The following is a 6,695-nucleotide window of genomic DNA, read 5'->3' on the forward strand; positions in this document are numbered from 1 at the left end:
CCAAAATCCTTCCCCTCCCCTCACTTTCCTTCCATTAATGAAACTCGGGAACACGGTTTTCCTTCGACACCCCTCACTTTCCCTCCGTATCCTCCCATTTCTCTCCTTAAGTAGAACTCGGGAACAAGGCGGTAGGGGTTCGACTCCCTTCTCTCTCCTCAGATTTCATTGACCATCGGAGCACCCAGTCGACTGCTTCGATTGTCTATCCCTTTTCCCTCAATCAGACAAAGAAGATGCACCCCTTTGTATTTTGGTGATTTTGGCAAAACCGGTCCTTTCAATTGTAGTTTTAAATTAAAATCAGTCACTTGATAGAAATTCTTACAAACCAGATCCCATTTGATTTAAGCATTACAAAATGGTCCCTTTTGGATATAATTTATCAGAAAAACTATCTTTGTGTTAGTTAAATTACAAAACAGCTTTTTAAATATAAAGTATTTCAAAACAAGTCCTTTTGGTTTAAAATATTATAAAAATAGTCCCACACTTTGTTTTAACTGAAAAAAGACGTCAAGCTGCAGTTTCTCACGTGAAGCTTCACCAAAACAGAGTCTAGATCGAGATGACGCATCGAATGTGAATTTCTACCCCCCCCCCCTTTATTTTTTTAACATTTTGGGGAGAATACATGCATGTCTATCGAAGTTTTGATGCTTTTCAAGTTTCATACGTTAAAATGCATCATAAATTTTTATTAGGTAAAATTTGTGAAATAGCAATCTAAAATGCGAAAAATCATAAAAACAATTTACAAGTTAAAGTCGAATGCTAAAACATGATATATGTATACCTCCGGAAAATTATGAATATAAATATCGAGAGAAATCACAAGATTATAAATAGATTGCTATAAAGATACCAGCATGTCTTGCGAATTATAAAATTATGATCTTTGTGGGTTGATAACCCCACCTGTGGTTGCTAGCTACAACCTTATTTGACGAGTCATAATGGTGATAATGGTCCTATTTGTTTTCCTGGCGATGATGAAGGGTCTAGAAGACTATGGTTTTGGTTGTTCCCGACGATGATGAAGGGTCCGAACGACTGTTATGGTGCGGTCTCCATGTAGCACTGGTTATGGAGACAGGAACATCATAGTAACGGTTATAGCCTCATGTAGCGCCACTCACTCTCTACGACTTGTGAACTTATACCTTTTACAAGTAGTTCTGCAATGTTTAATAGCAGAAACACTTAAACAAAGAGTGCCTAAATTCGTGTAGGTATAGAAGTTATAACATAAGTAAACCATTATACCTAGCACGCCCTCTCGTATATAATTGAAATAGTATTTATATGTAGTTTGGATACTCATGCGATATGAAATAGGAGTGTATGTAGTATGAATATTTGTTGAAAAACGATAAGTGTCTTTTCCCATAATTAAGTCATATAACACTTAATTAACATCATGACACAACCGGTCAAGATTTAATAACTTAAATTTAATAAGTTATTTATATAAACCCTACATTTTTACACGAAAAAACAATGTTTATGTTGAAGGGGTTTACCCCACTGTTTTCGCGCTGGTTCCCAAATTAAGTAAGCTAACACTTAATAACTACTATGACAAGACCTTACAAGTTTTATAAACTCAAAATCTATGAGTTTTACATATAAACTATAATAAATTGCTTGTACGAAACTACAAGAGTAAAGTTGGTTATGTTATGTTTACACAAAGAGTAACGTGTCGTATTTTTATATAAATTGGTATTCAAAATCTTTATATAAAAATGGATTTTAGTCATGTGAACCGTCAAACTTTTATGTAAGTTTGATTTACTTATATATTCACCAAATTTTGTACTTTCAAACTTGAACAAACGATACTTCGAAATGAGTCCAAATACACCTTTGCAACTCATTTATTTTTTTACCTTTGATAGAAAAGTGTGTATTTATAAAAGCTAGGTCACCAGATAAATTTTTGAAAACGCTTTTGTTATGAAAATAATTTGTGTCAATATCTGTAGAACTCACCAACAATTTTGTTGACGTATCTTAATGCATGTATTCTCGGGTTTAATAGCAATTCAGAAGAGTTTGCATAGAAGACTTACTGGTATTGTAGTGTACTTTTGTGATCGCTAAATTGTTAGGCGTGTTTTATGACTTAGTAATAGCCATTGTCGATGTAATTTATTTTTCGGTAATAATAGAAGATTATATTTGTACTGTTCAATATATATTCAATAACTTTATATGTTCAATAACTTTGATCAATGATTTACGTCTCGCACCTCGACGTTTCTGCCGACGGCTGGGGGTGTGACAGATATTATATTAGATATCACTGTTCTTGTTTTATGAAATGCAACATGTGCGTAATAGTAAAGGTCGTAGCGATGGTATCCACTCAAGGACTAGAGCATCTTTGTGGGTTTTAAGAATACGCTTAAGGAGTGTTATATAGATAGGATGCAGGATGATAGGGAAGTATAAGCCTCTCAGTTAGAAAGAGTTTCTAATTGATCGCCTTATCAAATAGACTTTTGACTCCTTATCATCCTCTCAGGCAGAAATAACTACCTCTTACGTACACATAGTTGGGCACCTTATCACACAGATTAGGTCAAACCATGCCAAACGTGTTTTGTCGGTATATTCGCGACAAAACATTCTGTCGAAAATTCGTGACTAACATTTACCTAGAGCTATTTTACGAAAGACAACTTTCCCCTGAAAATCCATCGGAGACAATACTAACGAATATGGCCAACCTCAACTTGCATGGTTCATTCTTCCTTGGCAGTGGGCATTACATATTGTACATAATACAAAATAATAGCATTCACAATGGAGAGTTCAATAGGAGATAAGAATGAGGTGACAAGTCTATTTTTCAATGGATGAAACTCTATTATTTTCAAATCTCACATTGGCATTTAATAGATTTGGAGTTCAATGGTTACTACACTCTTATGTAGAAAAATGGGAATGTTTATAATTCTTAAATGTATGTTATAAATTGGTTTTCGTAAAGTTTTATTGAACTTTGTAGAGTTTAAAGCATTGTTGAAAAAAATGATAGGGTTGTATGAAATGTAAAATAATGATATCGCAATCATTGAATTTTATGGATTTCAATGTTTTGTAAAAATGATATGTGTAGTTTGTTTTTGGTTGCATATTTGGGTGTATACACCATGTTGAAGTTTTTCCGGGTTCGGATTTACATTGTATCGTTTTTTTAATGATCCTTAATACATATCAAGCCCTTCCACTCAATCTTGTCCTCAACTTGTATTTTTCAATCCATCATGCATCAATATTAGCCTTGTATAAACATCTACAATTTGGACGCACATTTTGGACCGTTCAATTCGTTATCAAACATGAAATATTTTCTCAAATTTTAAGCTTTTATTCAAACTTGGACCACTTTACATATTGAATTTAACATCAGCATAACTTCTTCTAGATTTACATGTAATTAGAACATATTTAGCGATACAGACAAGCCATAATCAAACACTACAGGAATAACCGGCAATAGCAGCGACGCCTTTTGCGGCGACAGAGACTTTAGCGGCGACAAAAAACAAACGCATTTTTTGTCGCCGCTAAAAGTCTCTGTCGCCGCTAAAAGGTTATTTTGGCGATTCGCGTCATTTCAATCCCATTCGTCGATTTAAAAGATGATCCTACGACTAGGATGACATAAGAAATCCCGCGTTGTTTTCCCTCCGGTGTGTCGCCGCTAAAGAGTGTGCGTCGCTGCTAAAGGCATCGCCGCTAAAGGCTTATTTTGGTGATCCGCATCATTTCAATCACATCCGTCGATTTAAGCGATGATCCAACGACGTAGAAAACCCCACGTTGTTTTCCCTCCCATTTGTCACCGCTAATGAGTACGCGTCGCCACTAAAGGCCGTCGACAATAAAACCCCTCTCTGCTCCATTTTTCTATGTGCTCCCTTCTTCTGTCTGCTCACCATCGTCGTCGACCTCAACAGAATTTCACAAAAAATTTCGCAATTTCACCAATCTCTGCTCCATTTTTCTCCTTTTCCTTTTCCTTTTCACTTATCCTTACTAAATTTCTAGCATTGAGATATGGATGTGTATTTGTATGTGTATGTATATGTGTATTTTGATGTTGTAGATGTGTATATATATATGTATTTTGTGTTTGTAGATATGGATGTATATTTTGATGTGCATTTGTATGTATATATGTATTTTGAATGTATTTTATGTATGTATATTTGTTTTTGTATGTGCAATTCTATGTATATATGTATTTTTATGTATATGTATGTGTATGTATTTCCGTATGTATATGTCATTTTGTATGTGTATTATGTATGTATATGTGTATTTGTATGGATAGAAATACATATTAATAGCGGCGACGCCTTTAGTGGTGACGGAGAGCATTAGCGGCGACGCAACTTTAGCGGCGACGAATGGAGCATCAGCGACGAGCCAACAGCGCGACCCTTTAGCGGCGACGCTCGCCGGTAATACTCTCATTTCTTGTAGTGAAACAACACTACAGCTACTTAAATATTACACCACAATCCCTTTGAAAACAGTTTCAGTTAATCAATTATAATATTTATCTTATTGTACTATTCTTAGCCGTCCATTAAGATGCCCATATATACACCGCAATCCCTTTGAAAACAGACATAGCAGAATGGATACAGTGGCAACAACTGAAAAGAAGCCTCATGTCATCTTTATTCCATTACCTGCACAAAGCCATGTAAAGGCCATGCTCAAACTAGCGCAGCTTCTTCACCACAAGGGACCCCAAATTACTTTCGTTAATACAGAGTTCATCCACGAGCGGTTGGTCAACTCTGGTGGTGCCCACACCCTCGATGGCTCAGATGGTTTCCGATTTGCAACAATTCCTGACAGCATTCCTCGGATTTCTGAAGAGGAACCTGCAGCACACCTGCTCCTTCATCATATTGAAACTACCTTTTTAGCTCCTTTCGTTGAACTTGCAATGAAACTTCCAACTCCACCAACTCTTATCATCTCTGATGGCTTCATATCGGCTTTCACCATTGATGCATCACAAGAGCTCGGGATCCCTATCATGCTCTACTGTGTTGGTTAAAACTTCTTAAACAATGATAATTTGCTTGCTTTAATCTGCTATTATGAATCAAAACAAAGCAGGAAGAAAGCAAAACAAACAAAGAAGGACAATAGACAGCAAGGGAAAAAAACGTGCTGGGAAAAAAATATGGAGCAAGGAGAAAACTTTTTTAATGCTTAAGGCTCAAGTTCTTCATCTAAGAAAAAGTAAATAATTACACCTATATATAGGAAAAAAACGTGACCTCTACTTTCCTAGACTTGTTGACCAAGCAAAACTTCCTAATTCCTAATTAGACTTATATACAAACTTTTAATATTCTGAATTACATTTACATTCTCCCCTGTAATTCAGAAACTCTTATCTCTTCAACTCCAAGCAACTTTCTCATGCTTTCAAACTTCACTTTGTTCATAGGCTTGGTCAAGATGTCAGCTTTCTGCTCATTAGTATTCACATGTTTTACTATAACATTGCCTCTTTCTATATGATCACGAATGAAGTGATATCTTGTATCAATATGTTTACTTCTTCCATGAAAGACTGGATTTTTCATCAAATCCAAAGCTGACTTGTTATCCACATTCAATTCAAATGGACCAAGTTTTCTTCCGGTCAACACACCAAGCAACCTACTTATCCAAATGCCTTGACATGTTGCATTATTAGCTGCCATAAATTCTGCTTCACATGATGACAATGCAACACACTTTTGCTTTTGTGAACTCCAAGTAACAAGATTGTTGTCTAAGTAAAACGCCATTCCACTTGTACTTTTTCTATCTTCAACATCTCTTGCTAGATCACTATCAGTGTATCCAATCACGCAATTCTTTCCACCTTTCGTATATGATAAACCATAGTCCACAGTTCCTTTTACATACCTTAGTATGTGCTTCACTGCTACTTGATGTTGCTTGGTTGGTTTCTCCATGAAACGACTCACAATGCCTACAGAATAAGCTATGTCGGGTCGTGTGTGAGTAAGATATCTTAGCCCTCCTATGATGCTTCGATATGAGGTAGGGTCCACGAGTTCACCTTCTTCATCCTTAGTCAATTGTAGCTTTGACTCCATGGGGTACCTGCAAGGATTACAATCAAACATCCCGGCCTTCTTTAGGATGGTGTTAGCATAATTCGTTTGTCTCAATGTGAGACCATTTTTATGTTGATTAACCTCGATGCCTAAATAGTAAGTTAGCATCCCAAGGTCACTCATTTCAAACTCCTTGCTCATTTGTTGTTTGAACTTGATTATCTCATCCTTGTGACTTCCGGTGACAATTAGATCATCAACATAGACACCAATTATTAGTATGCTCCCCTTGTTTTTCTTCGTGTAAACTGCATACTCTTGTGGACACCTTTCAAACCCCATCTCTTTCATGCATTGGTTTAAGCGAAAATTCCAAGCTCGTGGAGCTTGGCGCAAACCATACAAAGCTTTTGCTAATTTGTACACCATTTTTGGTTTATCTTTCTTCACGAATCCCTCCGGTTGTGTCACATAAACTTCTTCTTCTAGATTGCCATTTAAGAAAGCTGATTTTACATCAAGGTGATGTACATTCCATTGATTTGAAGCAGCAAGAGCAAGTATGATTCGAATGGTTTCCAAACG

Source organism: Lactuca virosa, chromosome 4, assembly GCF_052849685.1.
Source record: "Lactuca virosa cultivar CGN04683 chromosome 4, Lactuca_virosa_CGN04683_v6, whole genome shotgun sequence".
NCBI lineage: Eukaryota > Viridiplantae > Streptophyta > Magnoliopsida > Asterales > Asteraceae > Lactuca > Lactuca virosa.